At 43.1% G+C, this 18,691-nt stretch overlaps 1 protein-coding gene across 2 annotated transcripts in view; it reads left to right on the top strand.

Moving 5' to 3' along the window:
• The first annotated feature begins 1,513 nt into the window (after positions 1-1,513).
• The window catches only part of her6 (hairy-related 6), a 58,717-nt gene continuing 41,539 nt past the window's right edge, over positions 1,514-18,691 (top strand). Inside the window, exons 1-2 of one of the 2 annotated variants that reach the window (XM_044361666.1) lie at positions 1,514-1,580; positions 2,142-2,306. The gene's annotated coding sequence lies outside the window, so the exon portion shown is untranslated. Of the gene's footprint in view, positions 1,581-1,684; positions 1,778-2,141; positions 2,307-18,691 lie in introns of those variants that run through there. The other variant, XM_044361667.1, reaches the window with a different exon arrangement.

Raw genomic sequence — 18,691 nt, 5'->3', positions numbered from 1 at the left:
CCAAGTCCACCCCACCCGCAGTCCAGGATTCCCCTTGAATATCCCCTAATTCCCCACTGGAGCTGATAACAAAGCCGTACGGGATGCCAACAAAGCCCCAGGAGATCCTGAAATATCCCACTACCAGCTCCCTCTCCCCCTTCAGGCAGAATAACTCCCTTTTCCTGCCAGAATTCCTTGTCTGTTCATCTTGGGCCAGACAATATGTGTTGCAGAGAATGTGAAACTCTGTGCGGATGGGCCCTTAGGGACATGTAGTCATCACATAGGTTTGGAATTAAGGGAGACCTGCCAGGAGAAGGGATGGTAACTCAAGCATAGAAAGGAGAGAAGGGACGAGCCATCCAGGGAGTCAGTGTTAAGGAAAATAAGACCTTGGTTCAGTTCCCTCTGCACGTGGCTCACACACCTCCAGGCTCAGGTGTGTTTTCTCCTCTCCTCTGGGAATGTTTACCGAGTGCATCGGCGCTGCTTTCACCAGGGTCTGGGGTCAATTTGCAGTCAAGTCAGTCAATTCTACGAGTGCATTTTGGTGAAAGTAGAATGAAATATTGAGCTAAGAAAATGTTTCAATATTATCTATAAATCTGTGAGTAAAATCTTCCAATCTCTGTTTTTATGATCAGCAAGGTTTTTAACGTAATGACTAGTTAATCCTCTTGGCTGCTTTTGGTATTTTCTTTCATATTGAGTCTAAATCATTTTGAGTGAGTCCAATAAAACGGGGTAATTATCTTGAATTTAACAAGTGTAGTTATTATATCCCTTGACACAAGTTTGGAATTCGTCAATAAACTGGACTATTCATTATCTTTAACCATAGCAACTGTTGAATAAATATTTCCATCCCTATTTATTTTTCTCTTTTACACAATCTTTCTCTTTTTACTACTGATTTCCATTAATTATGGTTGGTTATTTTGGTTTAAGTTTATATGCAGACCTAAAAAGTTCTCTCAGGATGTGAGTAATATTAATTTAACCCCACAAACACTATGAGCACTTTTGTGTGAACTGCAGTTTTGTTTTTACAACTTGAATTTGATAAACTGAGAGAGGATTAATATCCCCTCTGACATTTACTGAGAGTTTCACCCTGCAGTGTCATGTACACTGTATTTGTTGTGTGCAAAAGCCATGATGTCAGACTAAAATTCCCAAATGAAACAAAAGTGGTGATGAAATTATTACAGCAGCAGATTGTTGTCCAAGTTTATATTAGACAGTAGAAGAAACAATTAGGCCAAATAACAAATAGAAAGCCAACTGAGCCGATGTGTGTCTGTGTTTGTAACATCAAAGGCTCAGTTCAGAAGTTCGCTGCACAAATTGAGCCTTTTCATACACTGTACCTTATCATAAAACATGTGATTTTCTGTCCACTTACTAATTAATTGAAAATGCATCCTTTAAATCTGAATTCAGTTACATTATTTTCTTCATTCATTATCCAGCCATTAGATTCTGGCACTGAATAATTGTTCATATCTCCACCACTAGAGGGAAGTGTTGTCTCTGAATGGTCACTGAAACCTGCCTGAAGAGAAGAGGGCCAGCTTCTCCCTATCGGAGCAGTTTAGGTAAGAGTATTTATGGTATTAGTATTTTATGAATGTAAAGAATAAAACAACACAGTGAACATTGATCAAAAACACTGATATGAGCCAATTAGCGCATTAACATTAACATTAGATAGTGATAGACAGTGATTACTCTAATTGCTTCCACCTGGTGAGCCAAAAAGTTTCAGCTCAAAATTACATCATTTTGTAGGGTGGTGAGTTGTTATCTATTATGCTCATATCAAGCTTTAAAAAAAGAAGATTTGATGTGAATTTCTTTGCTGAGACAGCTGACAAAACTGTCAGCTCAACCGAGTTCTCATCTTTCTAGCAAACATTATCCAAACTGTGGTGTCATCTTTTTTTATTATATTTGTTTTCAAAAACTTGTTTGAAAACACTAAGCTAAGTGCTTTGAGCTATTTGCTGAAACCAAATAGCTTCCGCACCACTTTGACAGTAAATATGTAATTTCCCGTTTCCACCCTGTGACTATCATTAGCTGTTGTATGCATTTCATGTGTATATATGTAGTGTGAGTGCACCCTGAAGGCTATACATTTCGCTGTCGATTCACAGATGTGGACCATCATCAAAGTGTACTTTTCCCCTTGAGGGAGGCATCCAACAGTAGGCTACACCCTTCTGAAGTCAGGAGGTCTGTGTTTGCTCCAGGGATTACATTACCACACCAGAGGCCTTCCAGACAGACCTACAGACTGACAGACTGCATCACCACCCAAGGTAAAGCCTCCTCTGCTGGTGGGTGCAGTGGACGGTTCAGGATAGGCCCAGGAGCTTCACGGTGTTCCTCTCTTTTCTGGGGAGTGTGTTGACTCAGATGGGACGAGTAAACAGAACTGGGGTGAAGCCATGTGGGCGCTCCTTTCTCATGGAGCCCTGGCCCAGTGGATTAGGCTAATGCTGGCCCATGAGGGGGGGTGTTGCAGTGCGGCCTTCACTGACAGGAGGTGATGGATTAGGGCTTTGTCAGGGTCCATGTCGGCCTGAGGGACCCAGTGATGAAGGAAGGAGGGAGGCAGAGGGGAGATCAGGGCCCAGGGGCAGCCCAATCCCAGGATCAGTAACATGTTGACAAGGGATTATCCCGTTTGGTGTGTTGCTGAGGTCTCATAGATGGTCTGGGAGAGAGATAGCAAGTGTACATGCACATGATGTGAGATGTCCAGAGATCTTTAACTGAAGGCAATGTTAGGGAGAGTGACTGATGGCACAGATGGTTGTTGTTACAGGTGATATAATACTTGGACATGATACTACTTGTGATGTGATATGTGTGCTATAAAGATCTGTGCATGATTTTTAAAATTCTCAGTCATGTGCCATCAAGACAGAAAAAAAATGCAGGTTTCCATGTCAACCAAGTAACAGTCAATTCAAATGATTGCTCCCTGTTCTCCTTTTTGAGACATCAAAATTAATCAAAATCTGCTGCTGTAGTGACTGTTAGAAATGAAAACCTTAATCATTTTGGGTTTCGACTACAAGCTCTGAGAGCCGTTGATTTAACAATAGCCGTAAATCCCCACGCATGAACAGAGATTGAATTACAGTAAGCGCTGGCGATAGCACCCTTTGCTGGAAACGGCGGTGGCAGGGTATCTCAGCCACATTTTGCCTCCTTCGTCAAAATGTGAAAACCAGATTGTCTTTTTATGGGTTCCCTTTGAAATCTGGCACACTTGACCCTCCCTCCGCTGTGATTTTACTGCATGCTGTGGTTTATTTCTGGAAACCTCCTACGCTCTTCAGCTTGTTTAAGACGCCTGCCCAAGTGTGCCTTTTGTTTACTTTGCCAGTTGGGACAAACAGTAAAGTGAGGTGATTAAGCATTTGCATGAGGTCTTGAACGCCCCAACAGAAACCACAAGGAACATTTGAAGGGAGGCTCGTCAGTCCACAGTTGTAGGTACTGTTGAGAAAAAGGATCTGGAGGCGAATAAATTACCAAGTCTTGGCAATATCAGCCACTGGCAGTGGCACTGTCTTTACATCTGGGCTTTGTCTAAAGTTATTAAATGTGAAAAATGAGCTCTCCTGTGTGATGTTACGGTAAACGATATGGAATGACATTATTTGACATGAGAGCTTTCTATCATCTACTTTAGGAATATAAAATGATACTCTGAGGAGGTCAGATATTTGACATTTAACTCTGCAATTTTTTGCCAGTAATACATGCCTCAGAAGATGGATTTGTATTGAGGTTATGAAACACAAATTATTAGTCTTACATATTCAGATCATGAGAGAAGGGAAGGAGCTAAGGGGGAGTAAAGGGGGAGAGTGAGACATGACTGTGAGAGATAGTGACTGACATGTGGCAAGGAGGCACTGATCCGTCTCTTGACGAACTTGTCACCTCACCACGCTCCGTGTGTCAGGGCCTGGCAATCTCCCTGTGTCAGGCGTGGGTGGCCTCCTGACACGCGTTTGAATGTGTGTGTCACGTCCGTCTGGGCTGAAACCGCTCCTGAACACACACCCACACAACGACACTGACACTGTGCCATCAGGCCCGCCACCAAGCCCAGACGGAGTCCCTGGCAATCACAACCTTTATCTCTTCCCTCTTTCTCTATGGGTTTCTCTCAACCTCTCAGTCTCCCTGTTGCTTTCTCTTCCTCTCAGAGTCTAGCAGTCATTGGTTGAGTACAACCACAGACATTAACCAGCAATTTGGGCCTGAATGATTATATTTAATGTAATTACGACCATGAGAAACAGAAAGAGGGCCTTGGGAGTGCGCCCAGCTCTTGGACTGAGTTCATCTGAAAATGAACCCTATGCTGTAAATTGTGAGTACCTGTCAGTGAACAGAGTGCCAGCCAGTCCTACACAGGCGTCACTCATAGACCCCACTCTGTAATTGCCTGCTAGCTGGAGCTGCTGTGTAATTTTTTGACGTGGCTCTGTGGCGGTGGTGGCGCTGACAGAATAAGGGACTAGAGATTTAATGCCCGGTCTCAACTTTCTCCCAAGCTTCTGACTCTCTCTTTCTGCTCTATTGGTGAACCTTTTTATTCCTGGCTTCAATTATTTTCTGTGGGCTAAACTCAGGCTGCCCAGGTTGTTGCAAGAAGGGCACAGTCTGGCATGAGTTAAAAGCGACTTTAGTGTCAGTTGTAGAGCTGGATCATATCCTTGTTTTTGCAGCAAAAAGCACTACGAAGATCCCATTAATTCAGTGGGAAATTTGGAGAGATGTCATTCATATTCACCGAGGAAGGCTGCGTGTCTTCACATAACAGATGTCGGTCCATTTGCTGACACCCTACATATTCATTCCAGTGCATTCCTGCAGGTGTGTTTGTAGGTGGTGATCTCCCTGTGATGCACCCACTCAGCATAAAGAGTGGGAGGAGGAGGAGGAGAAGGAGGAGGAGGAGGGAGGGTGAGTCTTTAGTGACAATAGCTCCCCCCCGGACACTCAGTGGGTGTGGGCGGGGGGCATTTAAAGGCCATTCATCCCCCGGCAAGACCCCCCGAAGACTCCCCCACATTCTAGGGATGACTACCTGCCCAGGAGCTCTCTCTCAGCCCATCTGTCCCTCCTTTTCCCTCCTTCACCAAAGTGCTCCTGGAGAGGCTGCAGGCTCCTCCACACACACGTACCAATGGGTGATTGCTGACTCAGCTCTGCATCAGGCTGACGGTGCAAATGGAGCAAGGCAGGGGGTAAAGAGTGTGTGAGCGTATGTGTCTGTGTGTAGGAGGACATGGGCTGCTGTTGTATTTGTTGGGGAATGAGTCGGTGTGTCTGTTTGTGTGCGTGGGAGTTACCGGGCGGGTGATTGAGCATTCATTAGTGTTGATGGATGTGTGTGCGTGGGTGTTTTTTGTGAGTGGACGGATACGTGTGTATGAGGTGGTGGGTGTGTGTGGGTTTGTATGTAGGAGGAATTCAGTGGGTGGCTGTGGGTGTTTTACTGTGTAGGTGGGTGCGGGGCTTGATATCCTGAATTAAATATATGCAAACTGACTCAAATGTATCTACAAAAAAAACTCACAAACATTAGTGACACATTAACATTTTGCCTCTTACAATTAAACAGAGATTTTTTTTAAAAATGTAAAAGCTGAAGAACAGTTTTTGAATACATTTAAGCATCTAAATGTCTGAAATTATGATTATGAATATTGAATATTGTTGAAAAAAATCTCAACATAATATAAATATAATATAATATATACCTATCATCTGCAAATTGTTCTTGTATGTAACACATGCAAAACAAGGTAAATTTAATGCCTAATAGTATGTCTATAACACAATGTCTGTATTTTAGTGTCAATGCCAATTTCTCATCTAATTTGGATAAATATTTAGCTTTGGGATATTTTTGCCCAAGAAGATCCATTCATGAAATTTTGATGCCAATATGCAGGTGTGTTTTTTCAGCAACATGCCCTCATTTCTTGCAGCAAGGCAGCAGTTTGTAGCCTTATTCCCATAAGCGGGTCTATAGGAACAAGCACAATGTGACCTTCATTCCAGCAAGCTCAGCCCATTAGTCCAATTTACTCAGCTGTCAAACTCCAAATTCACACTCTCATCCACTCTGAGAGCAGCAGGTTAAAAGAAGAAAGGCGTTCTGCATTCCTCTCACCCTCTTGGTTTTAAACCTCACGGTCTTTGCACAGAAACTTGCTGAATAAACCTTCCTCTCTGTCCAGCAGTGAGAAACCAAACCTCATCCCCCTCCCTCAGTGGGAGGATGACTGTAGATGAGTTTGTAGTTGAGAACACTTTCTGGCAAGCAGGCATGCCGCCGGCTGCACACACGAGGCCTGCAGGCGTGGGAAAGACCTGACTCTGATAATAAGCAGCATTTGGCCCTCCTAACCTCTGCAGGCTTTGGCTCGGGTTAGTTGTCTCTTTCTCGCTCACTTGTTTTCTCTCTCTTTCTCTCTGTGAGTGGAGGAGTCACAGGAGAGGAGGTCAGCCAGGGAGAGGCCCACAGCTGTGGCTGCGAGGTCTCGGTGTGTTTATTTGGGCAAGCCCAACCAAAATAAGCTCCAGCCAGGCATTGCTCCTGAGGACTGGGGCCACCACCGCTGCGGTGCTTTTCATCCTAACAATGGGGAAAGTGCTCTGATCGAGGAGGGTGCTGCACGGCAAAGTTTACTGTACAACAGCTGCCTCATCTGTGGGGGAGGAAGTGTGCTGCAGATGTGGACAGGATGGATGGTTCATGTTCCCACACCTACTCAGTTGTACAGTTGTTCACCCGTGCTCGGCGGTCAGTGAATGAGTTCCTTTGTTTAGCATGAGAAAGTTTGCCTGCCGAGTGGAAACGCCACAGGGCGGAGATCCAGAATGAGTACAGTGTTTAATATTTACATTAAACAGGTTACATAGGGTGCATAATGTGTATGCACAGAGCTGTGCACCTCAGTACATTACAAAATATCGTCTTTATATAATGTTGAAAGCAGTTAGATGTATTTGTAATGTGATCCTTATGCAATGTTCAGTATTTTCTGTTAGTCATGGTAGTTTGGTAAAATCTGAATAGCTCTGTCATTGATAATGATGTAAAATAAACAAACAACACAGTTGCCCAGGTTATTTTAATGGGGATCGACAGGCCTTTGTCTGTGATCAGAGAATAAAGGGCTCTAAGCTAAACAAAGTAACGGAGTAAAATTACAGGTGTTACTTCTCAGTGTGTTTATAGCTGGTATAATATAAGCTAACTTTGGATGGAAGGGCCATAAAATGCATAAGGTCACAACAATGCCTTTGATTCACTGACCTGCTCTGCTATCACTCAGGTGATCTATATTGGGGGTGAGCAGTCCTTTTATTTGCAGAATAACAACATCCCCATCCTGCTTTACTCATCACACTATCCTGCACTGACCCCTCCAATTAAAAGGGTCACCCAGCCCTATGCAAAGGTGAACAGGTGTGCCCCAGGCCTCACTAGGCTGGGTGATTGACAGCTGCCCGCCCACCGCCCCCTCCAGCCGCCAATCACTCCTCCCTGCCCTGGCCACCTCCTCTCTGCTGCAGCTCTGCTCATCTGTTCTGGGTCGTAAAAGTTGACAGATGATTAGCTGTCCTGCTTATCTTGTTTGCTCCGCTTCCATGCTGTGAAAGTCACCATGTAGCTGTTTATCTGAATTTTGTACCCTGCATCATACCTTGCCCATGCCCAAGGCCTTAACATACCTCCTCCTTCTCACCTCTGCACAACCTCTACAGGACTCAACATTTCCAACTCCATCCTTCCTTCATCAGCAACCCCCCCCCCCCCCGACCCCTCCTTGCATAGCTCCTGTCGGTCAGTCAGCACCTTAGGTAAAAGCCCTGGATGTGTTTGCCTGTTGAGGCCCCTCTTGGCTCTGACAGTGGGGGAACTGCGTGGGGCCACAAAGAGGGACACGTGTCAGCAGAGCCGACAGACAAAGCAGGTGCTGTTGCCGGGGCTCAAGGAGGGGCAGCTGTCCGTCAGACCTGCTGCACCCAAACACTGACCACATCACATATGGCCACTAGATCAGGGCCTGACTGATTGACAGCCAGCCAGTCAACTCTACTGCTGGAGACTGACCTTAAACTGACCGCAGCTTCACTGACGTCAGAATTGTAAAACAAGTATTCTGGTGTTTTGTTGCTGGTTTCAATACTACCATGTGTTGTTTGAGAGCCAATTTAAAGGGCCAATAAGTTAAATTTGAGGTTGATTATGTGTGTTGCTAAAGAACTTCCTCTTGTTGACCATCTTTTTTAGCCACAGAAATTGCAGAAAGTCTCCCTTTAATCCACACTTATTAATTTACCAAGTGTGACTGTAACAAGCAACAGATGCCAACACACTGTATCTGCCACATCTGCCAGCTTTTATCTGCACCCTAATTTTTGCTACAAGCAGGATGCTTCCAGCCAATCACCACCTCCAGGGGGCCCGCGATTCTTAACCATTACCCCCCACCTCCTCTGAAATTAAAATGCAAAAATGCAGACTGCCCTGTGAGATTCCTCGCTACAATTCGCTGTTCTTCCCCTCCCCTAACCCCGACTCCCCTGAAGCATCACTCTGAGGTCTGACAGCAAGTGGGTGACTTCTGACAGGTCGCATTGATCTCCTAGCTGGGAAAGAAGTCAGCTTGACAATGGAGAACATGTGTCCATTTTAGGACAAGCCTTAACTTGTCTGACCCCCTCATTTGGGATGCACCCACAAAAAAGCCATCCTTTGGTTAAAAAAAATATTTCATCTTCTCAGACAGGAATTTGTTCCCTTGTAAATGTTATGGCCTGACTTGTTTGAAGTAAAGTAGAAATGATTGTATTTTGTTTTTCATCTAAATACTGAATAGAAGCATTTGTCTTTAATTCAGCAATCTGCAATGTTGCGCACTTTCTGCTTGGTGGGTTGTGTTGGTGGGTTAGATTGAGGGCTTTTTTGGGGTTCCTTTAAAGCGGCACCATGGAGAAATGTGTTATCGTCTGTGTGTGATTAGGTAGTTCTGTTCCATTGCTGTTGCTTCCATGTGAACATTAAATAAGAGCCAGCCCACTTCTAAAATGTCTTTGATAGATGATATGAATAGCTAAATTCATTTATACAGCTTTGAAATGACTCAAACTGGTCACATTAATAAAAGGGATCATAATGGAGACACAGATAAGCAGGAAGATGGTTTAGTTTACATTTGGCTGGCTTGTTGCTGTATTACACATTACAATGATTGTTGGAAAACCACAGTTTTACACTGTGATGTGCACTTAGAGTAGAGCTGTGCGTGCCTAAGACACAGTAGGCTTCAGCACAAGGCGGGGTTGGCTCTCTCTGTCCCAGGCCTGCATATGTATACAGTATATGTGTGAGAAAGACAGGAAGAATTGATTTCCCTTGATAAAACTGAACTAGAGGATCTGGGAGGTAGAGCATGTGTGCATCTGACTGCCACAGCAGCCTGTAATAGTTTTACAGAACCCCTTTGAATGAAACAGTGTGTGCTGATGGGGAAAAATGCCAAGATTGCTTATCTGGGTTCGCAGTGGCAGCAGGCTAATCAAGGTAACAAGATTCTTCCCAGCTATTTCCTCTAGCTTGCTCACTCAAAGTAAACGCTTTTATCTTCACTGTTGTCACTACCCATAACTCATGACCGAAGGTGAGGTTTGGAACATACACAGAGAAGTTTGCCTTCAGACTCAGCTCCTTCTTCACCACAACTGTCCACATTATTTCTGACGCTGCACCAACCTTTAAAAACAACAATTTCAAATGACATGTTTTGGATGTGTACACGCAGCAGGGTGGTTCTGCTCTTGACTATGTCTGGACACCGAGGTTAAACAGCTCAATACAAGTACTGTACTGCTTGCTCCTCAAACTGATTTTCAGTTTATGAATGCCATATTTTGCCATTGATTGCTTCTCAGTATGGACGTTTGCACGTGCTCATGACAGCAGGGTTAAATGGATAGCACATACTCACCGGTGTTGACGTCTGAGAAGTACTTGCTAAAACAGTCACTCATTGGTGCAGGATGAAACGTGATGAAGTCATGCTTTACATCTACTGCCAGACGGTTTGTCTCCAGAAAGTCAGTTAGTAGTGTGAATGTGTCACTTATCCAGGATAACAGCCTTATTCTATAAGTTGTGGTTTCGCATGTCTGCAGTCTGGATGAGTTGTGATAAGATGCGATAAGGTATAGCTCCTGTTGTAAGATATGACATATTACAGAATATAATAGAAAAGAAAAACTAAACATGGCCTAAACCCACAAACAGGTGCGGTTGTTTTCTTCTTCCTCTGTTGTACAGTTTGGTGAGAGATGATAGAACACCTTTCCTTCTCTAGTTTAAGTTTTCTGTCAGGGCAAATAGGCTGACAGGCCCTCGTATTGTACATGTGTATGTGTGAGGTCAGTGTGAGGGGACTGGCACGCCAGTGAGTGACTTGATTTCAATCTGGAGACATAAAGTTGATTTCAGGGTGAGTTAAAGGCCCAGCACTAAATCAAACAGGATTCTCAAAAGGAAATATTCTCAGCTGCCAATCCACTCAAACCATATAAGACACAAATACTGAGTGATAGAGTTAGGCGAGGACAGCCAGAGGACAGTATGATGTCAGAAATCTGTGTTATAACTATTAGAGAATGTGGTGACTTGCCATCAAGGTAATAAACCTTTTAAAGTAAAAACAATTTGTGTGTAATCCTGTCAGCACTTTTATCATAATACATTTCCCATCAATGTAATAAATGTAACCTGAAAGTCACATTTCCCCTTTTATCAGCATTATTTCATTGTTGGTTTTTATTGCATGAACAAGCAGGTTTATTTGAGTTCATTTCCACTGATAACATGAATATCATTAGTCATATGCAGATGTAGCACCATTGTTATCTTCCTATTGTAATTATTCTGATTGAATGACATCTCTACTGTGATGATTATTAGTATACAACATATTACATTTTTAGATCAATATGTTTCATGTATATCCATGTCTTGCATATGCTCTTGATGATTCTGCAGATGTGTAAACTGCCAACATTTGTTAACTTGTAAACTATCGATAGTTAACATAGCACAGATTCTTTCAAATCAATAGCAGCTGTTCAGTTGGGTACATTTTTGTCCTGCTTCTGTTACAGCTGCAGTTAGTTATTCAATAATTTCAATGGTGATTGAAGGAATTAAGTTTCATCTTATCTCAGGCATACTAGAACCCTTACATTTAGATTTTCACGCCAGTGGCACTGTTGAATTTCATTTTAAACTCATATAGTTTCTGGATCTCAGATGTACTTAACCATCTATGTCAACACTGCTCCTTTTGTGGAAATAGGCAAGAAAACAATATTTTGAGTCATTTCATCTTTCAAGAGGCCACAGTTAATTGACGACATCCCTCCTTGCGTCACTCACGACACCACAAGCTGAAGTGTGGTGAGTGTGAGTCTGTGTGAAAATGACAGCAAGTGTTCTAGCGAGGAGTAGGAGGGTGGCGACTGTGCCTTTCATATCAATGCGAAATGAATTTGTGTTCTAATTAATGCATCACAGCTCGGCCGATGCACCAAGCAGCATGTGCTGAGGGCTCCAATCTGCATGGAAGCTCAAGCTAACTAGAGAAATGATTACAGTTTTACTATATCTCTGTTGTTTGCTATTTCCATGGTTACTCTCGAATTAAGTGCCTTTTTCAGTTTTTGAGATGTGGTCCTCCAGTTTTGATATAGCTGATGTTGTTCAGAGATTGCGTTATACAGAGCTGAAGTGAAACTGGAACATCCGGGTTTTGTTCCAGAAGTAAGACAATCCCATTGACATTTATAATAGTGCATTTAACTAACAATCTAGCTGTAAAACAGCCTTCTCGACAGTATGTAATGTTGTTCATTGCTATATTTAGATAAAGATGGTAATAAAACAAACAAACAATCTAATATTGTTATTTATTCAACATTTCTGTTATTAGTGGCCTTTAACAAACCAGACACTGAGAGTTAAATGTCATTGCTTGACGGAGGAGGCGAGTCCAGAGGTCGAGAGGCCACAGCAAGTTTAGACATGTCTGTAGGCCAGAGAGGACTGAACGATATTGAAGTTTTTTGACAGCAGAGATTACAGCTAGTAAGTTGAAAAAACAACTTCAGAGGAAAGAGTATTGGTGAATTTTATGGATATGGACAAAGCCAAGTTATGATGACATAAATACTCGCACTGCCACGCTGGTAAAATTTCATGTGATCTGTAGTCTTTTGTATGCTCACAGTTATCTTTGTACAACTGTTAAATTTATAACAGCAAGTGCTCTGGTGGATGCCAATTTGTCTTAGAATATGAAAAGTAAACCTTCAGTTTCAGAAGGTTCAGAAAGACTGATGAAAGAAAGAAGTGACAGATTGCATTTAGCTGCAGAAGCTAGTTTGCTAGCCTGGATGTGATGTCATGACTTTACCTCTCTATTACTATTTATGTATTAAGATAAGATAATATTTTTAATCATTTGCGCTCAAGTTCCACAAGATACTCCATATATTATTGAAGTAATGCACACTTACTTAAGGAGAAATTTATTAGTTTATCTGTATGCATCCAACATGGATCTTATATTCTATAGTTTAAAACTATGGAATACAACCGACTTAAAAACTTAGTAACAGTTGTGTAACGTTGTAACAGTTTTACAGCTAAGTATTTATTTTAGTGTAGTAAAATAAGGGTTTAGATTTATTGAATGAAGATACATGAATTATTTATTCTCACATGAATCTTGCTCGTCTCTCTTGACCTCTCCAGTGGCATCAGGCGCCCTCACTTACCAAACCACTGTTTTCCCTGCTTTTACATCTGTGACCTTTGATAACCAGAACACATTAACCAGTCATTGTCTGACATTCAACTCCATTCAAAGCCTGGGGTCACAGTCACAAATCAATACCTTGTGTTTCATATCTCCACAAGCAGAATCTCCTAATCAGTCAGGAACAGTGTGGATCATCCACTGATGCCTTTTCCAGCCTCCTCTTTTTAAAGACACTGGTGGAAATAAGTGGCAGTGGAAAACATGTTTATAGATGTTTTATGGCACAAATGAGAATATGAAGTATGTATCCCCATCACTTGAGTGCACGCTCTGTGCTTGTTTTGTTGGCTACCTGCAGATCCTGTCTGTTGTCTGACAAATGTCCAACATAGAAGTCTAGTATTTCAAACTCACCTGTGAGTTTATCACACACCACGTGTTCATAAGGATAGAATAGACTTCTTCCCATGATCACCCTAGATGTGGACAGATGGCAAGCATCAAGCTGCTACTTCCTGCAGTCATTCAGGGGTGACCGGCTGGCACTCAGTGACATTCTCCAGGTTCTCTCTACCATGGATAAACACAGAACTGCTCACTTTCCCTACACAGAAATGTTCCCCTGAACTCTCCTGCTCCAGTTTGTGTCCATTGGGCTTTGATGTGGGCCATGTCGGGTCAGCCCCTCCACATCTTTTGCCTGACCTGAAGGGGCACGCTGAATAGCTTCCCCTGTCTGTGATTCCTCCATGGGGAAAAACACACACATACTCATTACAACAGGCTCTCTTGTTGTTGGTCTGCGTGAAGGCATTCCCACCTGTGACTGGGGCTGTGAGACGGGCGGAGGGATGTGTGAAATATCAGTCTGAGATGGCTGGAGGCTGGGCAGCAGCTCAGAGAGACGGAGGGAGTGGGCCAGCTGTAGATCTAATATCACCTACGGTCCTGCCGGCTGGGAAGGCCTGCCTAATATGATACACATGTGCTACATCCTGTCTGAGCCGCTGCCTGGCTTTGTGGTGCTGAGTAGAGGCATGGTGGGAGGGAGGTGTGTGTGTGTGTGTGTGTGTGTGTTTGTCCACTATGCGTATATATGAGCATGACATATGACAGCTGGTGAGCGCGCTTGCCGTGTATTCTGTAATTTGTGTTCTTTTCTGTACACACATCTATTGCATGTCTGTGTGTCCTGGGAGAGGGATCCCTCCTCTGTTGCTCTTCCTCAGGTTTCTTACATTTTTTCCCCTTTTTATAGGGATTTTTAGGGAGATTTACCTTATTCAAATCGAAGGGTCTAAGGTCAGAGGATGTTGTATTGCTGTACTGAATGTAAAGCTGCCTGAGGCAAATATGTGATTTGTGATATTGGGCTATACAAATAAAACTGACTTGGCTTGACATGTACTGATCCTCCAGACTTGAGTGTTTATGGTGTTAGCTGGAAGTCATATTGTTAGCTTTCACTGATTACCGTGTCAGTTACTACAAAAAACTTTGTTGCTATTGTCTGAAGACCAAAGCATCACTTTGTGTAGCTTTCTGCTGTAATTTTGGGATGTAGGGAGACAAAGGATAAGTAGGAACATATCTTTTTAATGATTGTTTTACCTTTAGGGCCAAGAGTTTTTGTGGGATAAGTCTAAGAAGTTTGGGTATTTTGCAAGTGGCAACCAACCCGTCAGCAAACAGACCTTGTGTACAAGTCGGGTGTGTTGGAATGTTTGAGTGAAGCGAAGCCTTGCCATTAACATACACTTTATCTCTAATTAACTCTCAAGTGGTTACTGATTGACCCTGTTACACCTGGGCGGATATGCCAGAGCTTTTAGCAGCTGCGTCGAGGGAGAAGAGCTCTTTTGATTTAAATCCACCTTCAGTCTCTAACTTCACCACTGGGTAAAAGAGTTTATAATGCAACCCTGGCTGACACCGGTGAGCTGAGATTACTCCGGAAGTGGATCAGTGTTGAGAGCACATTAATGTATCCTTAGAGTCTTACTTGATAATACCAGTCTGACTACCTGGGATTCAATCCATATCCCTCCCCCAGCGACCAAAATAGCCATGCTTTGATGGCTTAAAATTAATTACCAATTTACTGAGTCCATAACTTTATCTTCAACTCCTGCTTAAGCTGTACGCTGGTATCTGGTGCCAATTCAGGGCAATCATCAACCAATTTTAGAGTTAATTGGGAAATGGTGCCTGGCCAATTAGGAAAATAAGGTGTAAGATACAGAGGCAAGCTTGGATGATAAATCCTGAAATAAAATCCACATAATAAGGAACTTTCACATTCAGTGCTCTTAATTAGTGAATTCTCTTTTGTGTGAAGTCCTCTAGTCTCATACTGTGTCTATACTTAAATTATTAAAAGGATCATGATTCTTTGCTTGGTTAGTGAACTGCACCATTGTGCCTGGGAGACTGATTACCAGAGGCTCAGCAAGGGCTTTTGGGAGCCACATGCCTGGCTTGTGCAGAACGCTGGTCTCCTGAGGAGAGGTTAAGGAGAGGAGTCAGCACCTCCCTGGGAGCTGCAGACTTGCTCTCTGCCACCATGTCATCCATTCTGGGGCCTAATCGAGTTATCATATCAACAAATCTCCCATCAGGGGCCCCACAGCTGACAGTCTCAGAAAGACACCCACAGGGGGACAACAAATTTTCAGCAGCAGGGCGTTGCTAAGAGAAGAGCTGAGGCACCTGTAAAGGTCTCCTCTCCTGCCCACGGAGAGGGCACTCCCGCTGGGCATCACACTGCTCTCTGGCCCCTTGTCAGCCATGGAGCACAAGTGCAGGGAAGCAGGAGCCATAGTTAATGCTGTTCACAATAGGTTGACGACACAAAAGAAGCACTATATCACCAAGACTGTCAATAAATTTAAAAGCAACCCACAAACAATTAGCTGAAAGGGCAGGACGGTTTCATGGCCATAGGCCTCAGCTCTGCAGGCCAACGGAGACAAACTGTCCACCCACGCACAAATGGCAGCTGGTGATTCTGCCAAGAGAATACGTTCACAAACTCCTGTGGATTACCGCCTGACCTTTAAGTGTGTCCCCCAAAAATAAACCACATGCTGGGCCATTGCTCTAGTCACGGGATGGTTTATGACTCCTTTAATGCGGGAAATGTCGCCCAATAGTTTGTCCTCGTGGCTATATTGAATTACGTAGTTTGTTCACTCCATGGTTTACATTGTTGGGAATATGAGCCAGGCAGCTGTTCCCCTTGATGTTTTATGATGTTGTTGCCAAATGTTTACTTTCTGTGATGATACAAAGCATGTATAGCTGTTTGTGCTCATAATTTCTAACTTTTGAATATTGGTTTTCTAACAAATTCCTCCATTATGCTCTCTTGGTTTAGCTAAATGAGGCTAAAGTGAGTCATCTGCAAATCCTGGATAGCATAATGTCTCTCTTGATTTGATTTTTGTGAGATCATTTTAAAAAAGGCTTTGTTTGTATCGTCCATGTAGCCCTAAAATCACCCAACATGAAAAACAAATGCCATCTTTGATTTGGGCGAGTGGGTATGAAGTCCATCTGTTCACAATACCCTAACAAGAACAAAACGCCCTTCAGGGCAATCAGAGCTCGCCTGCCTTCCATGACCAGAAAACTTGTGAGCCTGTAAACCTACTTCTGAAGTGTCCCAGTTTGATGGAATCACTTAAATAGGTTGGCAAGCGATAAACAGTTCGCGACAGAATGACAGATCAAGCTCGTCTTTTACTTTTGGCAACAGATCATTTTGAAACCACATTTTTAAAGATGTGAGCTAGCCCAGGTTTTGTTCATTAGCAGAAGGTTTCAGGGGAAACATATGCAGAGGAAAAATAAAAGATGACTCAATGGCATCCGATTTTTGAAATGTATAAAAAAAAAACGTCTTAAAAAGCTGACAGCTCAAGTCAAAAAGTTCAAGTCAAGTGCTTATGGTGGGGGATAAGCAAAGCATGAACATATTGTGCCTTTAGAGAAACTTTAAGAAAAACCCTGGCCAGATTTAAGTGCGGCCTCTTAGCATTCTCTCCATCCGGTGCATCTATAAATCATTCGTCTGACCACCATTGCTCCCCACCACTGACCAACTCGACCCATTGGCCAGGAGCCAAGCCTATGTCCGGACAAGGCCCTGACCCGTGAACCCTGGCTAGAGCCCCTGGGCCAATGGGGCGAGGCCGTCAGAGCTGCGACCCCAGCAGCTAGGACTACCTGCTGCTCTGGTATAAAGCAATTGGACACAGCCATCAGAATGATGGAGCACAGGGAATTCTCCACGCTGACCACTCCAATGGTTGCTGACCACTTCAGCCAACACTTAGCCCCTCCAGAATGTAAGAAAATGGCCCTTTTGATATTATGTCACAGATGCCGTTTTTGTGGGGTTTTTTTTTTGCTTTTTTAGGTTTTTTAGGTGCTGCAATTTGGGCCATTTTCAAGGGGGCAGGGTAAAGACGGTACTGTTTTAAAGGGGCTTTGTTTACATGCCAGCTTTCTGCTTTGTGTTTGCCAAAGTGGTGAGAATAGCCTTAATAGAAAAGCTACTCTTAAAGGTTTTAGTAAAGTTCAAGTAATATCATGACAAGTTTAAGATTTCGAATATGAGCCTCTTTTTTTTTAGTTTGCTGAAACTGTGCTTTAGTAAATTAGCTATTCCTTACTTAATTTACATATAATGTTAACCTTTCGTGTTTGCTCCAGGTTTTACCAATTCAGTCACATTGTCATGTCAGGTACTAGGTCGGTCCAAACTCAGGCTCCTGCTGACATTTCCTCCCTCTGTCTCCACCTCTGTTTTGTTAATGGCATGAGGTTCACACTGGTAGGATAATTACTAACATTAGACCAAACTAAGAAAGACTCTGCAGGATGCTAACCCCATGAAGCCTGAACCTCTGTTTGCCTATCAAGAGAAAAGGTGTGCCAGTGATTCCCTGCTTGGCTCTGTGTAAACTGAAGGCACGCTAGTGTATTCATACAGGTGTTCCCCCCCACCATCAAACACACACACACCTGAGGGACCCCCTCCAAATCAACACAATTAGCATCCTCCATGCCCTGCGGAGTTAAACTCTCAGTGCAAACAAATGCACCCGACTGACAGGCAGCTTAGGCAAATTACTTGTTTGGGGAGTGGGTTGAGTCTCTTTGGGTTTACAGAAAGGCTGAGTTGAATTTCAGCTGAATTTCAGCTGGGAGCGTTTGCATTACAGAACACAGCGTGAGAAAGAGAAGCACCTGGATACAGCTCACCTGAATTGACGGATAATCTTGTTGAGAATGGGATTTAGAGTTTCCTACATCATAGATTTATACAACACAGGGATGTTAGAGGATGTATGGAGAGAGGTATAAAGTGATGGAAATTTAATACAATGTAATGGAAATATCACCAGTTTTGTGAGATATTGACAACAGCTGCAATGCAATGAGACGCTTTTTGATGTAGTGCAATTTGGTTGTCCCGTTAAGAGAGAGATCAACAATAATTGTGATCATCATCCGTCATATACATAATTTGACCATTCTTTATGTCCGTCTCTCATTTTTTCAGAGGGTTGTTGCGTAATATCACAATCGTACAGGTCTAACCAAACTAACTTCATGACCCTGTGATCAGATGTGAGTCTCATATCAGCAAATAATTCTGTCATTATTTGTTTTAAGCTTATATAATTATGTCCTACTCAGTGAATTGACTTTAGCAAACAGGACAACATCGCTAGGAGTCTTAGCGTTCGCAATTACTTTGTTAAGGGAAACATGGTTTGGGTTAAAGTTAATACTTAAGACACTACATTAAGATA

Source organism: Thunnus albacares, chromosome 9, assembly GCF_914725855.1.
Source record: "Thunnus albacares chromosome 9, fThuAlb1.1, whole genome shotgun sequence".
NCBI classification, from domain to species: domain Eukaryota; kingdom Metazoa; phylum Chordata; class Actinopteri; order Scombriformes; family Scombridae; genus Thunnus; species Thunnus albacares.
Note: the sequence above shows the minus strand (reverse complement) of the source record. Positions and strands in the feature narration are given on the sequence as shown.